Genomic DNA, 6,127 nt, shown 5'->3' on the forward strand with positions numbered 1-6,127 from the left:
CTGCTTACTCAGTTCAACAAGTTCAACTTTATTTTACTGAAGCTTAGACATGTTGCTAACACTTCTAACCAGTTATTTCCCATATGCTGATTTATGAGATTTCAAATTAGCTATTGCAGAGAACAGTGCAACATGCTTTTACTTGTGCTTGAATGTGTGCAAAAACATATACCGAACCACAGTCATGAACCATTTAGGTCACTTGAGGTAATTCTCTAAGGACTTAGGTGTGTTACAAGCATAACAGCTCATAATCAATCTATTCATATGAACAAATAAATGGTCATCCAACATTTATGACCCGGTCATTGTAGCATCAAACGGTATCAATGGGAGGGACAATGGCCTTGACCAATGCAGGTGCAGAGGGGGGCTATTCAAACCCCTCCCCATCACACATCATCTCTCTCTCCCTCCATCATCTCTCTCCCTCCATCATCTCTCTCTCCCTCTGTCATCTCTCTCTCTCCCTCCATCATCTCTCTCTCCCTCTGTCATCTCTCTCTCTCCCTCTGTCATCTCTCTCTCCCTCCATCATCTCTCTCTCTCCCTCTGTCATCTCTCTCTCTCCCTCCATCATCTCTCTCTCCCTCTGTCATCTCTCTCTCTCCCTCCATCATCTCTCTCTCTCCCTCTGTCATCTCTCTCTCTCCCTCTGTCATCTCTCTCTCTCCCTCCATCATCTCTCTCTCCCTCCATCATCTCTCTCTCTCCCTCCATCATCTCTCTCTCCCTCCATCATCTCTCTCTCTCCCTCCATCATCTCTCTCCCTCCCTCCATCATCTCTCTCCCTCCCTCCATCATCTCTCTCTCCCTCCATCACCATCATCTCTCTCTCTCCCTCCATCATCTCTCTCTCTCCCCCTCCATCATCTCTCTCTCTCCCCATCACACATCAACAAAAGACAAAAGACAAACCCAATGGAGTGTCTGTCTGTAGGAGAAGAGAAGGTTTTTGATTAATCCAATATGTTGGCCACATCATTTTGCTTGCCATGATCATTGTGTCCCGTCCTTGACATCTCCCAAGATACCACCAGACATAAGAACCACACAGATCAAGAGCGAATAGGAAATGATGAGGGGGCCAAGGAGCCCAGCAGGGCATAGTTGCCATGGCATCAAGGGCATAGTTGCCATGGCATCAAGGGCATGGTTGCCATGGCATCAAGGGCATGGTTGTATGCTTTCCTACCAACAATTTACCAAAAACATTGGCTGAGATATAGCATCATTTCTTGTGTGACAGCTTTGGCTCCAATTTTGATTGTCTCTCATGGAAAAAAAGCTTTTTCAAAAATCCAACAATTACCTTTAGTGAGTCTTGGTTTGAAGATCATCTTTGCCAAATTTCATGAACAAATGCCCCCTGTAGTGGTGAAATGGGAGATTTTTTTCTCAATATAATTATGTCTAACTACCAAGTTTGATATCAATACATCAAGGAATTGCCAAATTATGACAATTTCCTTATTACAGCACCCCATGTGGTATAATGGGGTAATTGTTTCTGAACTGAGTCTTGAGTCATTTCACCAAGAGTTAAAGTGTTTAATTTAGGGCTGGGCACGTTAACGCGTTATTATTGCGTTAACGCATCAATTAATTAAACAACGTTTGGTCTCCATGTTACTTAGAATCTCGATAGTTAGGCTTAAATTTGCCAAAGACATATATACATACATGTGATAATTGCAAACCATTCAACGAAACAGACAGTGGAGGGAGGCTTCGGCAGACTACGTACAGCAGAGTAACTGCCAGCAGTGAACTTTTTGGTGCTTCACCACACTAACATTAATGCCTTGGCAGTGGCAATAAGCTTTAGTTTTGTGTTTGTTTTGATAACATTGTTTAAGTTGAGAATTACACAAAGTATTTATTTTATTTAACTGCTACTATATAAAAATGCTGACGTTAAGTGTTTGCACAACAAATGTTATGGCACTTTAGTTCATATGGCAGTACATTTAAAATAACAGTGTCAAGTTCTAGGAATTGACAAACTGCACTGAAAGTGTTTTCTGGTTTCTCACTCAGGGACATTTGGTACTGAACATAGACTGGTTATGCTGCTCCCTGATGAAAGTAAAAATGTTTCGGCTGTTACCTCAGAAATTGCCTGTTTTAATGATATGATTGTGGCTCAGGATTTTTTTGCCAGTTTTTTTCTTTTTCATAACAAACAGGATAACATTAATGCCCTGGCAGTGGCAATGAGCTTTAATTTAGTATTTGCTTTGATAACATTGTTTAAGTTGAGATTTAAACTGAATATTTTATTTAACTGCTACTGTATTAAAATGCTGATGTTAAAAGTGTTTGTGTTATGGCACTTTCGTTCATATGGCAAAACATTTCAAATAAAAGTGCGCTATACACTACTTTTTAATTAATTATTGGATTTTGCGTATACAAATGCGATTAATCGTGATTAATCAGGGATATCATGCGATTAATCGCGATTACAATTTGTAATTGTTGCCCAGCCCTAGTTTAATTATGTCATTTTAGTTTACATTTCAGAGCAGCAAAACTAAAACATTTGTCAGAAAAAAACATAAAACGCCTATTGTTTTCTTTATGTTTCAGTGTAGAACTGTTTTTTGAATGTCATAGGAAACTAATATTTACATTTCCTGGTGCAACAACATCTTGACAGTGTGTGTAAAGAATTTGAAGCAGATAGACAAAAGGTTACAAGTGTTACACATCAGTTTCCATATGGTGTCTAGATGTCTCCAAGTGTTTCATAACCTCTACAAAAGCAAGTACCTGTCACTGTATATCAAGCATTCATACTTTTTTCTTACCTTCTGTACTACAGTAAACCATTCTAAATTAATTTCAGTGTAATACATTGTAATTTCTTGTGAGAACACATATGATGAATGAGGGGTGTGGAGGGGTGTAGAGGTGGAGGGGTGTAGAGGTGGTGTGGTGTGGAGGTGGTGTGGTGTGGAGGTGGTGTGGAGGGGCGTAGAGGAGTGTGGTTGGTTGTGGAGGTGGTGTGGTGTGGTTGGGTGTGGAGGTTGTGAGGTGAAGTGTGGGGGTGGTGGGGTGGGGTGTGGAGGGGTGTGTAGGTGGTGGGGTGTGGTGTGGAGGGGTGTAGTGGGGTATAGAGGTGGTGTGGGGGGACTTGGAGGTGGTGTGGTGGGGTGGGGTGTGGAGGGGTGTGGAGGTGGTGTGAAGAGATGAGATGAGATCTGTTCTGATTAAATGAGTTCTGTTCAGATGAGTTCTGTTCAGATGAGATGAGATGAGACGAGATGAGTGGGGAGCGGACAGATGTATCTCCTGCAGGGACATCTCTGGAAAAAATAAATCAATTGGCAAATGTTAAACAAACAACCCAGCAATCCAGCAAAAAAACCTATAGATTACTGAGTAAGCATAACTGAACAAGACATTGTAAAATAACAAAACACAATATGCAACTAAAAATAAGAAACATGCAGACATAGAGAGTACACAACAGAAGAAATATAACATACCAAACATACCAAAATGTATGCTAATAGTATTTTGCGTGTGAAACCATACATGCAGATATGTATTTACATAGTTTTAAGAAGTACATGTACACTAGGACACAACACAGCAAAAATACTATGTAGCTAAAGTTAGCAAGCTTGCTAGCAGGCTTGCAAATTCTCCCAGACAACTACATAGGCAAGCCAATATTGTGGAAACATACCAAAATGCCTAGTAATAGTATTATGCGTGTCTGAAACCATAAATGCAGATACAGACACTTACATGTCATGTCTAGGACACAATCCAGCTGTTTCTTGTAGCTCATAGCCATAGCTGTTCATCTGATGTACCCATCTCCATAGCCATCTGAATAGCGTCAATCATCGCTGTCTATTGTCAACAAACTGTATCTTCAAAATCCTCCATTTCCAGCAATTATAGTTTTCGCAAATCTTTGGCTATCTAGATGTCAGTGTTTAAAGTAGTTTAGTGGAGAATTCAAGTTAAGCCTGCTGTAGCTCTACTCAGAGGTGTGACTGTCATTTAGGGCCAATGCAAAAAGATTGACAACTACCCAACAATTTGCTAACAAACAGAATGTGATTTACAAATATCCGATTATTTGCAAAAAAAAAACAGAATGTGATTGATAAATGCTCCACGATTTGCAAATATGCACACCATGCTTTACTAAACACACCTCTCAAACAAACACAATGGGCCTCATTCTCGAACGCAGTTAAGAAGAATTTAAGAAGGAATTTCTTCTGAATTGGATTTAGGAAAACATTTGGCATTCATGAAAGTTTTCTCATCTGGGATTTGTTCTGAACTTCAGAAGACTTTCCGCACTCGAAATAGCAGTCGTAACTCGGCCAGAGTTTTCTCAAATGCGATTCCTTAAAAAACTCTCCGTGTTAGAAGTGTGAGAAGTGAATTTTTGAGAAATCGTTGGTGATTGCGTTCACATCAACTCTACAGACATCCTCGGATTAAAATAATTATAATAATAATAATTACGAGAATATTTGTATCATTAACAATTAAGTTTCACATGTATAGTCATGATTCTACGAGGCACCGTGATGTCATAAAATAAATAAAAGGACTACATTAGAATGCTGCGCTCGTCTAGTGAGCGTCGTTTGGCACTGCCGTCTGTGCAAGTACGGCAATCCAGAATTCATTTGTAGTTCCACGTTGGTGGAACGAACTGCCTAGCACTACCAGAGCAGGGGCGTCCCTCTCTACCTTTAAGAAGCTTTTGAAGACCCAACTCTTTAGAGAGCACCTCCCTTCCTAACTGGCACTTCGACTAGAGCTTAACTTGCAGTTACATTCCTGCACTTCGTTTTTATTTTCTATTTCGTTTTTCTATTTCTTATGTTAAGTAGTATTTATTGTTACACTAGGTCTCTATTGCTCGTAGCTTGACTGTTCTCTCCCTTGTACGTCGCTTTGGACAAAAGCGTCTGCTAAATGACTAAATGTAAATGTGAATGTACACGAACACTGCAAATGTAGCCTAAGTGAATAAATAAATAAGCACCAAACTCAACCACGTTGATATAGCTATAGTGGAATAGAATGGACACATCTACATCCTGCAACGGTCCACCTCTGCACCGTTAAAGTTAGATCTGCGTTTACTCGACGGTGCTCGCTTTCCGCTTTGACATGACTCGTTTACGAGTTGCTTTGGTGTAGATTCGGTCGATTCCGACTGCACACGTCACTACGGTTGCGTGCCCTTATAAGGAGCTGGCGGGGCGTGTATGTATGCAAATTCAGGAGCACGAGAACGCGCTTTCAATTTAAGAAAACTCTTCCGGTGGAGCACAGCTCAGAACACTTCTGCTGCGTAGGAACATATTTTCAAGCGTTCATGAATTTGTCGGATGTCTTTTTCTTACGTTGTTTTTCCGAAGCCCATAAGAAACATTTCAGAAGAAACTTCAGAAAATGTTCGAGAATGAGGCCCAATGTGCTTTGCAAATACAAGACACGTCTAACAAAACAAAACGTGTTTTGCAAATAAAAATGCAACTAGCAAACAAAAGGTTCCACAAATGTAAACAAAGAATGGAAATAAACAAACCACATTTTGCATGTTTGTATAATCTGTTTTACAAGTGAAACACATTTTTTGGAACACAGCAACCATGTCATTTGTGGATCAGGTGATTTAATGGCACTGTTTTTTTTTCCGCTTGTACGAGTTGCAAATGTAGACGCAAAACAGCAGGTGACGCTATAGGGGCATCTGCTTTCCAATCGGCTCATGAAATGAAACTATTTTGATTTGGTTATTTAAAGCAATAAGGAGTTATGTTCCAAAACTAGCAAGCTAATTACCTAAAAGGCATGCAAAAACCTTGCAAACAGCACCAACAGCTCAGCTGACACTGATAGAAGCTTGCCAACACACTAACTGGTGTCTTTTGGCAGTATATCTGGCAATGTCATGCTGTGAAAGGTTTTCTTCCATTTTTGCAGGGTATTCCAGCCCGTAACACAAAACTACATAGTGCATATCCCGGATGGCTAGTGGGAAAGACACAGGGAAATCTGTCCTTCACATTACCGTATGCTATCAAAATGAATTTGAGGATGGTACCAAAACTAGTTGCCTATAAAACCTTACCTCAA

The sequence above is a fragment of the Clupea harengus genome, chromosome 2, assembly GCF_900700415.2.
Source record: "Clupea harengus chromosome 2, Ch_v2.0.2, whole genome shotgun sequence".
NCBI classification, from domain to species: domain Eukaryota; kingdom Metazoa; phylum Chordata; class Actinopteri; order Clupeiformes; family Clupeidae; genus Clupea; species Clupea harengus.